Source organism: Crinia signifera, chromosome 1 (assembly GCF_055691185.1).
Source record: "Crinia signifera chromosome 1, ASM5569118v1, whole genome shotgun sequence".
Classification (NCBI taxonomy): domain Eukaryota; kingdom Metazoa; phylum Chordata; class Amphibia; order Anura; family Myobatrachidae; genus Crinia; species Crinia signifera.
The window spans coordinates 344401655-344423920 of NC_139217.1; the positions used below are offsets into that span (position 1 = coordinate 344401655).

Below are 22266 nucleotides of genomic sequence, written 5' to 3' on the forward strand. Positions count from 1 at the left end.
TAAGCACAGTGTTTTCATGGGAACACCCATGAAATACAGGGCTTTCGCATATGGTAATGAGCCCAAATAGCCCTTCACGCCCCTCTCCACCCCCTGTTCGGATTGTTCCGACCGATCGTTCTCTGTACGGAATTCACGCCGTATGTGGACGTGCACAGCATTCGCACATGCGCAGAAACGCCTCTGCACATGCGCAAACATAAAACATTGGCCGTCCGACCGAACACGCAGCCACCCGACTCTATCAGAATAAGGGCCATAATGCAAATGATTTTAGTGACGAATTTGTTTATGGAAAAACTCTAAAAAACCTGGTTTCGCTGATTCAGGTCATATAATACTAAGAATTAAGAATATGAATTATTAACAACCAATCTGGAAATCGTGCTCCATTTCCAAACACAGAAATAAACTTTTCATAGTCAGCTTAATGTTGGTATTATAAACCATTTTATGATGAAGGTCATTTCAATGTCAGAGGTTTTACAGAAACTATTTAATGAAATATATATATATATATATATATATATATTTATGAGTAAATTATATATTCACTAATTATTTGTAGTGTATTTTCTCTTTATGTGTTCAATTTTCAAATCTTTAATCCCTAATGATATAAGGTGATGATATGATTTGATCAGTGTGTTACAGCAATGTTTAAATGATTGCAGGATAGGTTACACAAACAGCATGGGGTGATGCAATTCTAGGATAAGACTACAGAAGTACAGAAATTGTAAAGATTGTAGTGGAAAGTCATTATAAGGGAGAGTGACAGTCATATGTCATTGGTAGATCGGAGTGTGCCATTCTCTGTATCTGGAGACTAAGGAACTGATATGGAATGGCGTAGCTGCATGAAGTGGTTTGCAGATTGCAATCACCACAACTCTATTAGTCTTAACCCACTGAAGCCTGGAAGCAAGTACAATGGAATATTGCAAATGTTGTTAACAGAGAACGACGGATGATGAATTGATTCATTGTGATCAATTTATAAAAGCATGACAACATGAAAGTGGAAGTGGTACTAGCGAATATAGGCCCGATTCTGATTGGCTTACAAAAGCAAACTCCTTTTTTAATGGATAAAATCATGTGCACTGCAGGTGGGGCAGATGTCCCATGTGCAGAGAGAGAGATATATTTGGGTGGGATGTGTTCAAACTGATATCTATAGTGCAGTGTAAAAATATAGCAGCCAGTATTTACTCTGCATGGAAACAAAATAACACAAACATCTAACTCTCTCCGCACATGTTACATCTGTCCCACTTGCAATGCACATGTTTTTTTTCCATTAAAGAAGGAGTTTTATTCTGAAAACCAACCAGAATCAGGGCCATAATGTGTGCTGATAAAGCTTCTCCCTTATATATGAATGCCAAGGCAAATAACAGGGACGTTATGCATTTCTGTCACTATCGGTACTGCCATCTACACAATGGTGCACTGGTGTGCTGGGCAATGAATGCATGGTCAGTGGCTTTAACTGTTCTGACATCTGTAGCTACTTTGATAGCTGCAGCTGACATTGTTCCATCATCACAGCAGGGACAGGCTCGGCCCTGTCTATGGAAGCTGCCAAGCTGCATGTGAGATCTCTTGAGGCTTGCAAGATCTCACAGATGTCCAGTAGTCAGTGGCAGTTTTTACCTATGGGCTGCAGGGCTGCAGGGCTGCAGCCCCCCTGGTAAAATCTGCCACTGTCTCTGCCTAAAGTGAAGCCAGATGCAGTCTGTGAGACTGCTCTGGCTTCAATGTGACTAGCAGTGACTTCCTATTGGAAGTCCGACCTGCCAGTCACTCAAAGCATTCCCATTGGGAGGTGTTCCCTCCCTCGGGGATGCCTCTCTGTGCACAAATGCGCATGTGCTGGACGATACTGCGCATGTGCCAGACCCGGGAACTTTATTAAGCCTCTGGGGGGGGGGGGGGGGGGGGGGGCTGCAGTAAAGGCAGCCCATGGAGGCTTGGGCCAGCGCATGTACAGCATGTATAAAGTTACTGGGCATGCGCTGGCCCTGTGCAGGGGACCGGCGGCGGTGACCATGAAGGATTACTTAGTGGAAGGTTTGTCAAAGGTTCTAAAGAGCACAGGTTTCTTGCTATCATTTTATGGAATATACTTAATAAATCACAGCTATAATCTGATTGGATGTCTCTATTTGTTCACTTGAGAAGGTTTTCAGTTATTTTATCATAACTTTTTACCTCAATCACTTTATATGCAAACAAGCAAACAATGATGGTATTTTTGGAATGATGCCTTGGACAGCACCATCAACCAGTTGAGTGTCTTCCTATTGGAAACATAGGGCCTTATTCTAGCTCACTCTTAGAGGCAAAATCCTTCTCAGAAGGACAAAACCATGTGCACTGCAGGGGGGCAGATGTAACAGGCGCAGATAGAATTAGATTTGGGTGAGTTATTTTGTTTCTGTAAAGGGATACTGACTGCTTTATTTCTACAATGCAATATAGATCTCACTTTGAAGAAAAACCGCACCTAAATCTATTTCTATCTGCACATGTTACATCTGCCCCACCTGTAGTGCACATGATTTTGTCCATTTGAGAAGGAATTTGCCTCTAAGAGTGAACTAGAATAATGCCAATACTGAGCACACAAATTGGCCAAACACCATGATGAGTTACTGACAGTAGATTGTCAATGCGCCAGATGCACTAAGCTTCAAAAACGATAAAATGGAGAGTGATTAGCAACCGGCCAATCAGCTCCAACCTGCCATGTCACAGACAGTGTTTAAAAAATGGCAGGCAGGAGCTGATTGGTTGGTTGTTTATCACTCTCCATTTTATCACTTTTGAAGCTTAGTGCATCTGACCCAATGTCTTTAGTTGGTGGTACTTCATGTACAGCATATTTACCATGTGCTTTTCAAATGTATATATTACATGTATGAATTTCTAACAACTTATTTATAAACTATCACTCTTTGAGGATTGTAATAAATATTCCAAGGTGCCTAGAACAAATATGGACATTATAAAAGACAAAAGCGACAGCAGCCATTCTCTCTCTTTTTTTCTCTGTCTACTATTTGACAGAATAGGAAGAGGACAGTTTTAGCTGTCTCCAAAATGGCTGAGACACAGAACGGCTGATGGACAATTTCATTTTATTGAAAGAAACAATCCAGAAGGTATGAAGCTAATATTTTCAGTTTCCATATTTAGATGAATGTATTATTAAGAGTTAGGAGCAAAGTAAAAATAAGGAGAACATTTACCTTTTGTTATTTCCATGTTGCACTAAAGTTAGGGCAGATTCACAGTTCTAACAAGGGTTTTCGAGCTGAACTCTAATTAATTAATTAATTAATTAATTAATTAATGTATTTGCATACCTTGCATTACAATATATTTTTGTGCAACTTTTTTTTTTACTTGGCTTCCAACTCCTTAGTGTTTAGCTTTACTCCTGTTATCTATGTTAATAAATAACCGTCAATATTTGAATCAATTTTACAGGAAGCAGCATAAAGGAGCGCGGGCCTACACTCATCATTCCAGGTTACATATGCATTTATAAACTGACTGCTATTAGGACATACAGATTTATTCTCATGATGTCAGTGGTCTTTTTTGGAGCCTGGTTTTTGGTTTTATTTGATTGTTAAAATGTCATAATTGTCCTAAATATATTTAATTACAACTACTACTGGCATTAAGACTAAATGCTGCTTTAGTTTGAGAGCCAAGTAATAGCAGTACAGAAAATGAAAGTCAATACTGTAGCTGGTTTTCACATATTTTAAGTTCATATTCCTTCATTAAAGTGGATTATGACTACAATATCTGAGGCAAATTAGAGTATCCTCTTCATACATTGATCATCCATATGGGCAGACATCTATACTGTTTACACTTTTTTTTATTTGAATTTCTCGATGCCGTTTCTTTTTGCTGCGTTGGTTGCTTTTTCTCTTTCTCTTCCAGTATCCAGTGAATGGTGACCTGAGGTTGTTGCTCTTTCTGCTGTTACACATCAATGAACTCCATGGAGAATTAATATCGTCATCACTTCTTATTGCAAGGTAAGCAATACATCTCCCAACTGTCCCGATTTTTACATGACAGTATCGTTTTTATTGGGACTTCCCCACATCCCTCTTGTGTCGGACAGTGTCCTGCGGGGGGGGGGGTGGGGGTTTGTGATTCCCACCTACCCCTCACTGCTTCTAAAAAAATTATCTGAGACCTCAACTCCCCTTAAAGTGACACTACACTTACTTACTCACTGCACAACACTGCTCGGCACACTATTTTTTTCTCCCACCATGCCTTAGTGGATGGTAAGGCATGAAATACTGCCTGTTGGCACATGTTGGCTTAAATAACAGTGAAAAACCCCATGTCAACCTTTTGACCGTTGACCTAGCCCATGTCGACCTAATGATTGTGTCGACCTAATGTCATGTCGACCTAGACACATGTCGACCTAGATACATGTCGACATTGACCCATGTCGACCTTGACCCATGTCGACCTTAACCCATGTCAACCTTGCTGCATGTCGACCTAGTGGTGTCGACCCAATGCTTGTCGACCTAGTTGTTGTAGACCTAATGACCGAGTCCTCTACACATGTAGTGATTTTGGGGCATTTTTTAAACAATCTAACTAGATCGCTTTGAAAATGCCCCTACATCGCTCCCGGTGTATGTGCATAGCGATAGTGATGCGTGGCCCTGAGTGTTGCCATCGCCTGGCGATTAATATCCAGCATGCTGGATAAATCTGGTCATATCGCCAGTCAGGGGCCAGTGTTCTCTTCGGAGAACACTGGCCCTGACAGATTGCTCAGCACACAGCGCTGACACATCGCTGTGTGCTGAGCGAACTTGTTGAGCACTCTGAATGATCTAGTAAATATTTCTGTGTGTAGGCCCCTTCAGCAAGGCTGCCTGAGGGAGGAGGGAGTGGGTACTAATTACCCCTAATTACCCCAAAATGGCTGGTTAGAGTTACCTAGTAGAGAACCAAATCGACCCCCCCCCCCCCCTTCACACACACACACACACACACACACCTTCCTCTAACCTGATAGCCATAGCAGCATCTTTTTTAAGCCCAGATGCTGTGTGTTGGGCTGTAGTGAGGCTGGAGAGGCTGCTGCTGATGAGCAGTTGCAGCAATTTCTGCCTGTGCAGGTCTGAGGGGAACGGTTGCATTGATCACACCCCCTGGATTTGCCAATGGCTGAGGGCTCACAGTACCCCAATGTCCTGGCACTACAATTTTTTTTCTCCATTTTTTTTTAACAAAGATTTCACCAGGTGTAATAAAGAGTCAGTTGTTAAATCAACATAAATGTCTGTCTTCACATAAGTAATTATGGTATGTAAATTAATGGGAGGAAAATGTAGATAATCCCCAAAAACATAACCAGCAGTAGAACTAGTGTAGTTTGTTTCAGACTAAACAATGCTGACGCACTCTGCAAAATTGTTATAGAAATCTTTGTGTTTGACATCTAAAGTGTTTTTTTTTTCTTTTTTTCTAAAAAACTACCTTTTTTCAATTATATGTAACAATGTTTAACAAACAAGCTTCAGTTCTTTACAACTGGTTCCAATTCCTGAGAAGGTCACCAGCTGGAAATTTACTGCAGCAAATATTGTAAAATGTAACCTAATAATCCAATAACAACATTAAAGCCAATCGTTACAGTACATGCTATTTCCTGGAGATGTGACAAACATTTCAAGTTATCAGCCTTGTTTAAAAAAAAAAAAACACTACATTGTATATTTATTATTTAACTTATCCAAAAACCCACAACACCCATACTTGCTTACACCTCCCGGGATGGGCCCTTATTCTGATTGATGCGGACTTTACCGCGTTCTTACGGATCGCGTCTTTACGGCGTCTGCGCATGCGTGGAGAACGCTACGCGCATGTGCCACGCCTTGACTCGGTACCAGTTCGGACAAAGCCCGTCCAAAACTGGTCACCGCAATCAGTCGGGAAATAGGGGCGTATTATGGGCGTCATGCGGAATGACACATGGGCGTAGTTTCAAAGTGGGCAAAACGGGGCAGAAACATGGGCGGACACGGGGGAGTACACTTATGTTGGGGGGCGTACATTCGGAAACCACTCCGAATGCACGCGAGCAAAAAGGGCTGAAATGTGCGGTGTCCACAAGTGTACTATTGCTTTGCGGACACCACTCGTTCATGCGGTAGGCGAACGTACGCCTAATGACTACAACCATTAACACCTGAACCCAATAACAATCTACTCCTTTACTCATTACTCACTAATAGGACGCTTGTCAGTGCTTTAATTGAAACCATTGCACTTCAATTGCTGTAAGGGTTAATGTGTGCTATGCATGTGTTAGGCATGCTTGTAAGGATATATTGGAATCTAATTGATTCCAATTCCAAATAAGCAGTTTTTTATGAGGATAGGTAATTGAATAAGTGGGTCATGTGATGTCTTGCAGAAGATACTTCATAGTGGGTTGTTTGGCGTAAATCCTCCGCTTACGTGCGGTAGCACCGCTTGGCTCCCGTTCGGATGCGGTATTCCCGAGCATACTCTGTAATACTCTGTAATACCGTGCCGAATCGGAGTGTTTCTCCCGCACACGCATGGTTTGTATGTCGTCCGTAAACACGCCCTGTTCTTAAAGAGTGAGTCCGTCCGAATGCGGAGGACACGTGGGCGTTTCTACGGACGATGGCCGCATGCGGCAAAACACCGTGGCGTGCGGACCGCTCCGTAAGAATGCGGGAATATCCGCACAGATCAGAATAAGGGCCATGGCCGGGAGGCTCCAGATAAAGTGGGAAGCACTCCTGCCTACCTGGCAAGTCTCCCACATCCCCCTCAATACCTACTTTCTCTCTCCCTCAGCACCCACAATAGAGCAAAAGTGGGTAGACCGAGGCCACCCAATGACACACGATTTGTGTTGAATTGTGTCATTGTAGTCCTGCCCCAACTAGAGTGCCTGTGGTTTTAGCAATGGTGGGAGGAATAGCCAAGATGACACGAGCATGCCTCCAAGCCCTCTTACAACCCACCTTTGTGCTTGCCTTGTCCCCTATGTGCTGACAGGCCTGCCCCATCCTAGAGGAGGGGCAGCAAATTTGATAAGTATGATCTAGAATACTGATAACCTCCCCCCACATCTAAGGATTCTGATGAACAGCTTACATAATGAAAACAATAGAACTGCTCATCCGGAAGGTACTTTTATTCATAACATTTTAATTCATAATTTAGATTTAGGACTTGCATGCTACTATATATAAATCTCATAGCAAATAAGAGATGAGTAAGGAAACACTAATTGAGTATGGTAAAAACCTGTTAAATAATTCAGAGACAGATATAAAAATGGTTACGAAGCTTTTGCTGTTGGCCTGAAATCTCTGTTGTAATATGTTATTTACTGCACAATACTAAAATCTTTAGATGTGTAACAGAGTAAGAAAATTGAGCTCACTTATATTTTGTTTTATTAATTAGTGTTAGGGAAGGCTTGCTAAAGCTGCCTATATATATGGCCAATCTGATTGCTTAGTGCTGATGAATCAAAGGTCTGTGTACTGTTTGGTCACACATCATTTTGGACCTTCACACACAGACACTCTGGACCTTATTCAGATCCATTCGGTCCTCCATACGTTCGCACAGAGGACCGATGTTGAGCATCTGCGCATTTCTGCGCATGTGCAGATGCAGGGTCCATGCACCCTACGTGCTGAGCAGGAGGAGAAGAAGGGTGGGGCTGCCAGGCAGCTCCATCAGCATATGGGAACGCCCATAGTTTCATGGGCGTTCCCATGAGAATGTTCTAATGAGGCCATGATGGACTTGTGGGGGGCGGGCAGCTGACATCACTGGATGTCAGCTGCCCGCCCTGTCCAAGCACAGGGCGCCCGCAGTTTAGAGTGACTATATAGGTTTTTCTGAACTGCGTGCGCGGTAGAAATCATTCGATGGTCACCAACCTTCGAATGATTTCTCACCACCTGCGAATGGATGATTATGTAAATCATCCATTCGCAGCTGTGCAGGGGGTACTGCGTGAAAGGGGGCAGCACTGCGGGCGGAGGGCGCCGTCTGATGGTCTTGAAAGGCTGCGAAATTCGCAGCCTATCGAGTCAATCAGAATAAGCTCCTCTGTCTGTGTCTAATAACTAAGATGACCAAATGCTACCAGACAGGAAGTGTGCGGATGGTCAAGCTGTAATTAAAAATGCAACATGCAGATACAGTAAATGGCTGGTAAATTGTGATGACACATAGAAATCATAACAAAATATGCAGCTATAATTTATGATGGTAAGTGGGACAGCTTTAGCCCAGTGTCTTCATTTCACTAATCAGCTAACAATCATTTGCTTGTCAGTTTTTTAAATGGCAGGAGATAGCATGTGTTAATGATAAGTTAGAAAGTGTCAGTTCATTATGAAGAAAAGCTAAATTTAAACCTGCCATCATAAGTCACACGTTCTTCGTGTCAAGGAAAGGAATCAAAGGTACGATAATCCGGTGAACCAATTATTTTTTTTCCTTCTGTCTGAATGTCAACAAGCGCTAATCAATACCATCCTTTAGGTCTTAAAGACCCAAGTGTATACAATTTTTGACAATAATCTGCCACCTACTTTGCCAATCAGCATGAATATAAAAAGAATGTTGGGGACAGATGTAATTAGGAGGCATTAGAATTGAATTACTGATACACAACATTACAGGCACCACTGAATGGTATTTGATGGTGTATTTATTTCAATTCTTTTCAGATAAGTGCTTTGTCTGTGGAGTACTATTTCCAGAAATCAATGCGTTGCTGCATGTGAGGAAGACGCTACGATCCATTACTCATCACTACACCTCGCCAGTGTGATCTCCAGAGCTATATTTTACTTTAACAGATGGTTCCTTGTACATGTTTAAAAATGTATATATTAGTTTCAACTCTAAAGAGCAAAACAAAAAACAAGTGATTCATCACATTAGAATATAGAGAACCATAAACAAGCAAAACAGGAAAAAAGGACAGTAGTAATACTAAAATGGTGCACAGCTAGAACTGAAAATAAGCATCAGACATGGAGTTTGCAAATAAAATAAATAACTTTAGCTACAAAACAGCAAAAACAAATTTAAGGTTGAGCATATATATATATATATATATATATATATATATATATATATATATATATATATATATATATATATATATATATATATATAGTAAATGTAGGTGCTTTATAATTTTATTTAAAAATATTTTCCCAGCAAGTAGAACGAGAGTGTCTTAGATCTATTAAAATCAGGGTATTTTTATCATTTTAATAGCTTTCCTTCCTAAAAGAGTCTTCTAAATAAGGTATAAAGCACTAACAGTGTAACACTTAATCTTCACAAAACTTGCTTTAGTATTTCATTCTATCTTGTAACACAATATAAAAGAGAAGTATTTTTCCTTCATACATATTTTTCCTTTATTCTGCAAGGTGCTTTGTGTGTTTCAGAACCTTTGTGTGTTTCCAAATGATCTGCAGATGTTTTGTTTGAGCAGATTATCTTGGAAAATGCAGTGTTCTTTGTGGGAATAATTAGCGACTAGAAGTCGGAATGCATATCCCATTCTGAAATAAGCTTTCACACTCCTCTGATGCTTAAAGACAATTAAGCTAATTACCTCTCCAATGTCATCTGCTCTTATTTGATTGTTTATTTTTTTATTATGTTTGAATTAGTAGATTACTCATCTGCTGCCTACAATAAAGCAGTTAGCTAACCTTAGCTTGCTATGGAGGGTTTATTCATAGTGATGATTACATGAAGGTCCTTGGCCAATGTATATTTAACGCTAAAGCGCTTAGAAAATATATCAAGCAACATCTAATGGAAGTTTCAGGCAAATTTGATGAGCTGATTATAATCTAGCTTTTAATGTCCCTTTTATATCGAGCTATTTTATACAGTGTAGCGAGAGTGAGAGAACTGCAAATAGGGTTCATTAGGTTTGTTATTGTTTGAATTCCCTATGATGTTGTTGTACACTGACTCATATCAATTTGTTAAAGAGCCAGTTTGACCTGGACAAACAATCTTCTTGATCCATAGCTATGGTTTATGTTTCGTTTATACAGTATGTGGTCAAATCTTATTTTTAATACTTGTATCTTAATAGTATTTAATAGCAGGAGACTGTATACATTCATTAGGTGGGAAGTCGGCTGTACAAGTAAAGGGAGAAAGACACAGACAATGATCTAATGTACTCAGGAAGATAGAAACATATCTATGACCTTTGTGACCCTTGTTATAGAGGGAAATATATCTTAACATTATTGTCCTGGGTTTTTTCCCCGCTTGATCTGTTCCCAGCTATATGGATTTTGAGGCCATGACTGTGGAGCATGTTCATTCTGAAAAACCATTGTAGTGCATACAGTTTGTGATGACAGCTTTATTAGAGTTCATGTCGGATCAGGTGGTTAGGTCATTAAATGGAATATAAGATACAATACATCCATTATAGGTTTCCTTTCATATGATATAACCATCGTTCTGCTTCTGCTGCTATTAATTACTTCCTGTCACCCAGAAGTAATACAAAAAAGTGTCAATGGTTATGGTGTGAGTATAGCAATTACAGGTCAGGTTGTGCGTATGAGTCTTCTCAGGGCAATATTATTTTACACTTTCAACTCTTTACCTCATCTGCGATTACGTGCTATAAGATGACAATTAAAATCCAGTAATAAAGAGAAATCATTACCAAAGGGTTTGCTCTTCAGCACTTAGACCCTTCATTATACTGTATAAGAATATCATTAGGAGATATACACATTTCTCAACGCTATAATCACTTCTGGAAGTAAAAGCAGTCTGAATTACTGTACATTTTTTAGAAATAATTGTCACTTATGACTCTACTAATCTATTGAGAATTGCTATTCATTCCTTCAAGATTTCTTGTCTTAGTCATTAGAATTTTAAGATTTTTTTTATAATAATGTAGTTTTTGAAAAACAAGAATCATAATGAAATGGGTGTGGGAATATACTGAGGAGGCATTAATGCATATTATACACAGTACAATGATCAGAAGCAATGCAGTGATTATAACATGGATAGAAAATTAGATATTGTAAGACTATACATATGCAGCATGAAATATTACCAAGATTAACAACTCCTATCCATTTTACACTGCATTTACCGGAGTTAATAGTAATGATATGGAGAATAAAAGTACTATGTGTGCATTAATAGGCTGACAATGCTCGCATGTTTCTTCCTCCGTGCCAGGAACTCTTTTTACCTTAATCCATCTAAGTACTGTTCAGTCCTTATGCAAAAATATATAACAAGGCCAATGCAACACACATTTGTGCAACAATTCTCATAACGTTCAACTATAATGCATAGTGTTGTTTAAATTAAGACTGACAAAGCTGATTTAAGATGCATCACCATCTTTAAAATATGAATTAGCTGAAAATGATTTATGTTGATTGTAGTATTACACTGTTTTCTATTGCAGTGGTTATTTTGTTTTTATTGACATGTGAATATGAAATACTAAGAGATCATCTTTCTTGTTTAAGCATTTATGATATCTGGGGAAAGGCAGGCCGATTTTGTAAATTATTGGAAGACTAATGTTACGATTTCAATGTTATGTACTGTAAATGAAAAAGTTGCAAGTTTTATTGACATAATGTCAGTAAAAATCAAATGTCAATCAACTGACTTTTCTAACCAGTCTATGTGTGCATCCCAGTTGTATTATTGGTGAGCAACTGCATGTTTATTAACATACTAACAACTGCAGACACACAGTAAATGAAAATCACTGAGTCTACAGCCTTTAATAAAATTGACTAACATCACTTACAAATAACTAACCAAACTAACCAGGAACTAAAGCATGCTGTACTAACCTCACTTTCTACTAACCATGCAGAGACACAGCAAACTGTTCAAGTTACTGACTCTGCCTGTCTTTTTTCTTCTTACTACTAACTTGTAAAAAAAAAATCACTAACATTAACTGCCTGTCCTGTCTTCTCAATTGTCTGGTGGTGTGATTCTACGGAGTGTGAAAACTCAGAGGAAACGATCTAGAGTCTGCAATGCTGGTTTACTAACATTTATACTACTAACTGTACTAACAATATTAAACATACTAATGTATAGTAACTAAATAACCCAATGCTATTCACAATGACAAATTAACATGGATTCAGCTTTTCCCAGTGGTAAACTACCACCATCCTAATCTTTTAGACAATAAGGATATGTTTACTATGAGTTTGGGGCTATGTATGAATTATGGCTTTTTTTTTTGTGGCTCAATGACCGTTAGTTGTCTTGTGTGGAATTGTTATACTTTTATTTAATATTGTACATCTATATTTAGGTACAGTATTTTATCATAACATAATGGGATACCACTAATATCAATTCAGTAATTAGGTACAAAATAAAAGTTAGTCTTATTACATTGTTACATAGAACCTCATACTGTTTTGCTGTCCATATATAATAAGAGAGTTGTATTTACTAAAGGTCAATTTTTTATTGATCTTTATCGATTTTAAATCGATGAAAATCATTATCAAGCAATTGTCTTTCCTGAGCTATAACACACATTTGCTAACAGATATTCATTTTTAAAAGTTATTAAATGTGTGTGTTTAGCCTTGGAAAGTCAATATTAATTTGAAAGCGATAATTTTAAATAAAAACTGACCTTTTGTAAATTTACCCCTTAGTGTACTTACTGTTGGAAAGCAAGTTAGGTGTCCCAATCAATACTTAGCCTATATTGAAAAATATTTGGATGTACATATTAGTACAGTACTGGTTTATATGAATTTACACTGTTAAAAGGAACATTTTTTTGTATGTATACAAATTAATATTCACTATAAATATGTCTATTTTTATAGTCATATAAACACTTTTATATTTTCCCTATGTTATGCGTGGACCATTTCTACGATCTATATTTCATTAATATTTTTGTACAGTAACCCCAAAATATTCACTATTTGAGGAGAATTAAAGCTGTTCAGTAGAACACTTACATGCTCGTCTTCATACATAGCCCCTAACTTGCTATCTACCATAGGGTATTGACATACGGTGCTTTATTCTTCCACTTATTTAGCCCTGTAGGCAGTGCTCATAGAATCTATCAACATGATAGGTACTTGGTGCTTAAACGTCCTACATTATTTTGGAAAATAGAATTGTAATCTTCTAGGGCTAAAAAAGATGGCTGCTCAAAGTGCTTATGTGCAACTACCCTTAAAAATATTTGGCAGAACAATGAAATATATCTTATTGAAAATTCTATATGGTGAACTATTCAATATACCAATACAATTTTTCACCTGCATTTTGTTGAAACCACAAATATTTGTGTCCAGCTAATTTAAATGAATTCCCAGATATCAAGTCTTTCCTCTGACTGTAAAAAATATAATTAAGAAAAACAAATGTTTAATGATTAGACTAAGTTGCTATGATGTTTAACTGTCTTGTGAAAAAGTATTTTGCTTTAGTGCATTTAAGAAGCTAAATTTCAAGTTGTGCTTTTAATTCTTTGTGGAACAAAGTTTATTTTCTTCCCAATATAAGCATTGCATGTTTTTTTTTTTTTAGATAAAATATCTATGCATGTAAACGCCAATATTTTATGCTAATAAAAAGTACCAACTCTTTGTGACAATAATACTAATGCAAAATGCACGCATAACGCTTCATAATGTAAAAGGCAATGCTTTAAATTCTCGTACAGAAATTAACTAATCCTTACTAACTCCTGATGCATGCTGAAGGCTCTGCATAGAGCATCTGTGCAATTAACCTATCAATTGATCTTATACTAATCTAAAGCATGACACACTTGATATACCATCAGTGTATTACCCTGTCTGACTCTAACCATAAATTGCTTTGCTAATGATCAGTGTAAAATCTTATGCTGGAATAACAGGTTGTCTTTTTCAATGTGATTGACTGCTCAAATCTCAAGATCACTTGGAATTGTTTTTTTTTCTTAAAAACATCTTTGCAAGAGATTATTTGGTCTCTCTCTTGTTAATAATCAATAATTGTGTATCAAACCCTTGCTATTTAAGGTTATGTATGGTTTTAGATCCCTTGGAAATATCTGCGGCAGAGCCATATAAACTTTAAATACCCCCTAACACATCATGCAGGATATATGTACAATGCAATATATTGTGCATGCTTCTGCATACATTGGCATTCATTTTCTTGTATAGTTTTTGGTTTTATAAACAAAGAAAGTATATATATAGTTTGATATTACTCAACGGACCAATCTGTTATTTGCTACCTGTAAGGAAAGTATCAGATATTTCCAGGCATGACAGGATATGTAATTTTAGTGTTGCAGTATAATGTTGAAATTAATTCATTAGCCCTAATATAAAACTACAATCAGACACAAATATTCATACTTTCAATAATACACAATTTACCTCTTAGTAACAGTGGAATAGTAAATTATAAGTTATGTCATTTATATTTGTTAATATAAAGGACATTTCTAATGATGCCTTTAATATGTTAATCCAAGAATCCGTTATCATACTATCTCCAGCTTGACCTTTCTTTGTAATCAATAGATATATAGTTAGGACTTACCGGGAGAAGTGGAAAATAATAACAAAGAGATCCATTGCTCTCTATGCTGCACTGCTTCTGATGTAGGTGATTTGTAGAAAACGTGAGCATCTGTTCTTGTTGCCATAGTAAGTAACTTTATTACATGATTGGAGATGTTTCCAGTATCCCCTCCCTACATATGACATATTAAGTAGTAGCAACACAAATATTGAGGGTTCTCAAACACCCTAAGCACCCATAGAACTTGCACCAGTAGTTACTGTAGCCTTCGAGCTTCTTATATCCATAGTGTTCCCATTAGGGTAGCAGAGGTGGTGCCGCATAAAAGTCGTTGGATCTCTTAATTACTTTTCTCCGGTAGTTTTTTCAAGTTGCTCTCTGTTTCGAAGCAGCATAGTAAACCAATTATGTGACTGAACTATTTTAATAGAAGTCTTTCCTAATAAACATTTGACTTTTTTGCATACCTATTTAACGTATCTTAACTGACCCACATTATAAAGTAATTCCTTCAAAATGCATGAACATTATATATAGCAGACATAATCCTGTCATGTGGTGCAGTATCTGGATAAAAGGCATTGTCTATAAACTACAATGCATCTGCAAAGATTAATGGAAAGCATGTTAATAACTTAAGTATACAGTAATATTGTAGTACACGATGGAAGCGTGCACGGCTCAGAAATCTTAGATTAGCTTTATTAGCCTGTAATTGGGACAGCTTTTAGTCTCAGCAGTACTTTGTGTAACTGCTACAAGTAAAGCCTTTATTTGTACACTAGTTACAACACCTAAAGAGGTGTTAGGTTCAGCACTTTTTCCATTAACCTTTTCGTATTAATTAATTAATAGCAGTTGTGATCTTTGTAAAGTGAAAACCGTATTTGCTAGCATGGATTATTTTTCTAGAAAAGCCAAACTTTTATATTAATAACTGTTAATTCTTCTAATAACGCTATTACTTATAATAAATATATATATTTTTTATTTTAAGTCCTATTCACAGCGACTATATTTCTGACACAGGACATAGCATACATGCTATCTTGCAAAATAAGATCCTGTTCTCATTAACTATGCCACTAACTGTGTGGGAAAAGTATACTTTCTAGAAAAATAAGCAATCCAAGTTAATGCACTCTATTCATACTAAACACAACTTTTCTAACTTGTAAGCGTTTCGCTACAACTGTTACAGTTATCAAATACCTGTTCTATTGTAAACCAGTGTCATGTATTTAATGGAAAATAATATTTTATTCAGTTGCTGTAGTACTAGTTTGTATTTAACAATGATGATTATATTGAGAATTAATGAATCTTTAAAGTAGAAATATTATTTTACTTATTTTGCATCACCTCACAATTTTTGCTGATACCAATCACCCTGAAAGAACTTGCTCACTCAGGGCCAGATGTATCAAGCTTAAAAAGTGATAATATGGAGAGTGATAAACAGCTAGCCAATCAGCTCCTACCTGTCATGTTACAGGCTGGGTTTGAAAAATGACAGGTAGGAGCTGATTGGCTGGTTGTTTCTCACTCTCCACTTTATCACTTTTTGAAGCTTGATACATCTGGCCATGTGACCAATGGCACTAAGAGGTGAGGGGGGGAGGGGGTTGCTGTGGTAGAACATCGGCCCAGGGTGCCCAATCATCATGCGTCCCAGCATCCTTGACCATGCTCTAGTTCCAGGTCATGAACCCTTCTGGGGGTAATACAAAATTCAGCTTTGTTGATATGATTTCTCGTTATCTGTTAACATACTGTAGATATGTGTGCAAGTGCAGAAATTCTAAATAACTAATTAGACATCTGCTTTGATCAGTCTACAGTGCATATTACTGTAGACTGATGAAACATTGGTGCTAAATGTTTGCTCTGGGTTACTGTAGCTTTTCACCTTTGTATCTTGTTAATATACAACTACCACCAATGTAATGGATGCATTTCCTAAATCACAATAGAACTTTTGCAAATGTATGAAACAAAAATAGTCATTAGCACTGCAGCATTAAAGAAATCACTAATGTTGCATGGCTATAAAAGATAACATTAGGAGCTGAATTCAAATCCGACCATGGTTACATGATATTACTCTGTAAGTCTGGCACTCAGCTTACACACATTATAGCATAAGAACTGAGCTGTATTTAGGTAAAGGTAAAAAGAGTTCAACAGATGTTACACTCAAAAACATGCAAAGCACTATAGACTGCGTGATCATGCCAAGCTCTATTTTTATCTGTCTAAGTACGGTAAACAAGCAGCAGGTAAACAGAACCCAATTTTCCGTGTTACAAAAATGATATGTACATACAGTATGGCTGCACTAAGCAATAGAAGGCAGTAAGTGGGATGCAGCATATTACTAATCACTAATAGCTGATAGTACAGTTCTTTTTGAAGATTGAATTAGGACACCTGCAGTTTATGATTTTTTAAGTAATCAAGATGTTCAAGGTGATCAAGATGTTGCCATCTAATATCCCAGATATCAACATACAGTAGGGCTTGAAAGAAATCTCCAGTTAAATTCATAATACCATAGGTACTCCAGCAAACTATAAGATCTCCATAACATCTGCTCCCTGTCTACGCACAAGTATTGCTTGTAGTGTGTATATATATGTGCTCTTTTAGATCCAGTTAATCCCTGCATGCTCATAGGATGTGGTAGCCTTAAGACATATGGTACAGATAGAATTTCTGTTAGTTTACTTACCATACAGGGTATTTGTTGGGATAAGTTTTTCCATAGTTTGTACATTGGATCCAATATGCAGGAGCAGGTGCTTTATAAAACAGCTAAGACATTGATAGACATCGTATTGTTCTACCGATTTTTTTTCTTTGTTTTTTATTATTATTATTTTACACATTATGTGCTTGTAGTTATCAGAGGACTAATTAAAATGACTCGATCTGAAACAAGCTTATTTTCAAATCTTGGACATGTGTTTACTAATATGAGAAAACTAATATGTATGTTTTAACTACTGATATGCTCTCATACTAACATGTTGGTAACTATTGGCTGATAACTTTACGGTTATTGGTATGGTTTTAAGATGCATCTCTGTCATGGAAGTCACTATTTTAAGGTAAGAAACAAGTTTCTGTATCATAAATGCTTATGTACATATGGATTTGTTATTCCAGCCTGGTTGGTAGAGCATGCAGCACAATATATATACATATTTATATAACAATCAGAGCTGGGAGTCTACCAATGTTCTTACATATTTGTTTTGCTATAGGTTTTTCTTTTGCCAATGGGAATTGGCTTATTCGACTCCAGATTCCATGACAGAATTGTGTCTGTAAGCATGACTAACAACTCAAACTATGTACTGTCCTAACACAGTTATGAATGTATCTTATTAATATTGCTGACCAATAAAGAACTAATGTAACTAAAATCTAACAAATCTTTATTAACTCTCTAAAAATCTAACATTTTTTATTAACTTACTAACAGTGTGCTAGTCCAGTCTGCTCTGTCATTGGTGCAACCAGTGAGATACAGTGAGGTGACAAAGGTGACGAAAGAGGTTTAGGTTACATATTGAAATATCAGTTAGATTGTTATCTGATCTGGAATCAATAGACAGAAACTGCATCTTATAGATGGTTCAATATATTATAGACATGCACCATAATCCAGTAAATTTCTTAATGCCATACTGCATATATGCCACCCACTCATTGTCTCTCTTTTTGGAACAATGGAGATAGAGACTTATCTTAAGGATCTCTGCTCCATCAGGATCTAGAATTAAGCAAAATGCAACTTTTAAAGTGGAACTAAACCCAAACAATGAATAGGTATATTACTCTCTGTAAGCAGCATCTATTCATATACATGAACTTGATTAATAGATATTGTATACCTCTGTTCTTATGAAAATGGGAGGCAGTATATTTATTTTTTATTCATTTAGTATGTTTCGAGATTTGTCACACACTGGCTTAAGAATCAAAATACAAAAATTAGTCTCATATTGGCATTAAGTAATCATGGCTGAATTGCATGATTAAATATTAAAATGACAATTTACTGGACTTTTATACAATATCTTTACAAATCAATTTCAGTGATTTATCAGTTGATTTCCTGAATATTAAAATATTGGATTAAGTAAATGAACAACCCACATTGAAAGTAATTTGTTCATTATTACATAAGAGATTTATTTACAAAAGTATATGGCAGCTTAAAGTGAGCAACTTCTGAAGGTTTAGGAAAAGTACATTTCAGTATCCCAAAAAACATGTCAAACATGTTAAGGGGTTAGGGTCCTCTTTATCATAATTTATAGGACCTTCTTGATATGTGTTTAAGATAAAGCTCAGCTGCTTAAAAAGACTAAACATGTGCAGAATAAGTGTAACTAAGTGTTCCATGTGGATATTTGCTTCTTTGCTTACTTAATGATGACATGATGTTCCTACCTCTAAAATTTCTGAAATGCAGTCAGATTAGTTTTCTAAAAGTGAAAATAAAATACACCATTTCTTTTCCACACATAAATTATACACCAGTGACTCTTCAATGGCCACAATTAAAAAAACATATTTATCTGCTACCCTCAATTTATTTACTATGTTGAATTGCTCACCTATTGGTTGCTCCAATGACATGTGATCATCTCCTGTTCAGCAAGCTCAAATACTGAAATCGTTTAAATGTTAAAGGCCTACTAAACCTTAAATACAAGATTATTTCATGTTAAATAATATTGTAGAATTCAAAAGTATAAACAGTACGTAAGCCTAAGATGAGCACTAGAAGAATAGGGCCCAAGCCATTATCTTAAACGTTAAGAGGCCCCAGTGCAGTTTACTGCAAAAGTGTTTCCACATGAAGCCTGCTGTTAATAGAAAAATCCAATCACTCGGTATAAGTGTTACATTATATTATATGATATTATATGATATCCCCAGTGTAAGTGTTACAGTTTATCATATTCCTTACCATTAGGTTATAGAATGATTAAATATAAAGTGATGTTAACTATTGGCCTCTTCATATAAAAGTCCTTGTATTCAAGGTTTACTTTGCCTTTAACCTTACTAAATCAAAGATGGGGGGAAAGAAGGCAATATGCATATCATTATTCCTTTGTGTTGCAGTGGGCATGTATTTAAAATGACTAGTTTGCTTTGTAATGTACCATGATCCTTAGAGGTGCAGTACATATGCATTGTTTAGACTTTACATTAGGTTTACACAAATGTAAATGGGTTGTGTTGGACAACCATCCTATAATTATATATATCCTATTTTCAAAAAGAAAATGTAGCAGTCAGAGAGTTAGAAATATAGGAATTAATTCTATTTATCTCAACAAACTCAGACTTTTATCATTCAACACATAACTAATTGTGTTTCAAGATGTGGACACTACAAAAGTATGGATATAAGGATTAAATTCCCCTACTATGGAAAGTACTGGCTGAATGTATTAGTTATCACCAGCTATGTTATTAAGACTGAATTATTTATATTCTATAGACCATATAATTCTATAAGAAAAGTCCACATTGTGGGGAACTGTACTGTAGCTCTTTATTTTTGGTTATCTGGTGTTTAAACGCAAAATATTGTTTTGAGTATTTACTAAAATGCTGATTCACGGTCTGATTTTGTACCATCACATATATTTTATATTAGTATTAAAAATCTATCACTCTTTTGATTGACTTGCCTATTACACACACATTCACACACATGGTAAAAAACACAAAGCAAAATGAAGTGACATAACTGAACTTAATTTGTCTTCTTTTCCCTCAACTAACAAAATACTTTGCACAGGATTGTGCAGTCTCATGTCAGGACTTGGCATCCTCTGTAACTAAACAGCTGTTTTTAAGCCACAATTCCCAGCATGAACTCTCAGACTTGTACAGCTCCCAGTATGCTGACTTTTGGGAGATAGTTCTTGGAGTTGTGGCTAACAGCAGCTGGAGAGTCACATGTTGCTAACCTCTGGTCTAACAAGTTTTACTAACACTTTGGGAATATGATGCTTTCCCTAGCAGAAGGCCAAGTACATTGCATGCTGGCCCTTCTTATCCTGGATTACTGCAAAATCAGCATTGGATAACCCCTTGTTGACAATATACCTGTCTTCCCCGCTGTTTAATGTTGTTTCTAAGACTATAAACCATTTTCATCCTTATTGGTGGAAATAGTTGGGTTCTTGTGGAATATCTGAAATGAGTGCTTATACTGCTGTGCTGGTCTGCAGAAAGGTGCAGGCAATGAGCTATGATTGTCTTCAGAATTTGTGTTTCAGAGCATGGGAAATCACTAACATACTAACAAGTAACCTGGGATTCGCATGTCTCTCAGCACCCTGGAAAAAGCTGTCTTGGTAACAACAAATATCTAAATACTTCTTAGTGTATAGCAATTACAATTATTATTTACCCAATTGCGTACATAAATACATATTATTAAGATAGGTTTATTTTTTTATGAAAATTATATAAGAAATGTAGGTTCACTAATATGTCATCTTGTCTTTAGCAATAATGTAGATTTAGATTACTATTAGTCTGCTGATTGTGCAGCACTTAGAACTTAACAAAGACATTAAAAAAATACAATTGAAAGATGTCTGCTTTTAATTTAAATTGTATCTATTTTTTTTTTTACTGTTGAAATAATAGGAATAAAAGTGCCCATAAAACATTATCCGGATAGGCAAGTCAGATTTTTTACATGCTGGATTTTTTTTGCTGATTCCCTAATAGTCAGCAGAAAGTGGAATGGGGGCTCAGATGCAATCTGAAAAAAGTAACACTTTCTATTATAGTTAATAAGAATGGACATTGTCAACCCTTCTATAAATGTATTAAAATTAAATAATTTCTTATGTCATGTATGCATATGTTATGTTTTTCATCTGGAAGAGAATTGTAGCTGTTATTTGTCACAACTGTTACCAGATTCGCAAATATTAGTTGTATTTAAATAATGAATGAACACTTTATATGTTTAATATTGTTTTAAATAAATATATATGTTTTTTTATCAATAGCGTATGATGTCATTAATGTGTTTTGTATGTGTATGTTGGTGAAATTTAATTCTTGATGGAAATTCATGGGACTGGCTCTAGGGAGAACATAAAGAATTGTAAAAAATAGCAGGTGCAAAATAAAATGTGTAAAATTACCATAATCTGTATTTCTGCTTCTTATTCAATAAAATCATTCATATATATATATGGAAAATGATGTGTTGCTTTGTTGTATGGTTCTGAAGGGATCAACACTGTTTTCATTGTCTAGTAATGAAAAAAAAACAATTGGTACCATACTATTAGCAGCTAATAGATTCTGGTATGGCTATCCGATTAGCTCTGTAAAGCAGAATCCCCAATAACTCATGGGTCTAGGAAGTTATCCCGGATTCCCTGAGCTATCACCCAAAAATGGGTTATGCACTGTAAAAACAGGCTGTAATTGAATAGTCTGAGTGGTACAATCAGGCTAAAAGGCCAGTTTTGACCATGCAGTACCCTATACAATAGACGACCCCCTAAGAATGGTAAGACCCCCTAAGAA

The 22266-nt window shown here is 36.5% G+C and overlaps 1 long non-coding RNA gene across 1 annotated transcript in view; it reads left to right on the top strand.

Moving 5' to 3' along the window:
- LOC146007914 (uncharacterized) overlaps nt 1-21924 on the top strand; it is a 53264-nt gene extending 31340 nt beyond the window's left edge. The window contains exons 4-6 of the long non-coding RNA XR_014444417.1: nt 3076-3170; nt 3499-4064; nt 8799-21924. This is a non-coding gene — a long non-coding RNA (uncharacterized LOC146007914). The remainder of the gene's footprint in view (nt 1-3075; nt 3171-3498; nt 4065-8798) is intronic.
- Nucleotides 21925-22266: the final 342 nt, after the last annotated feature.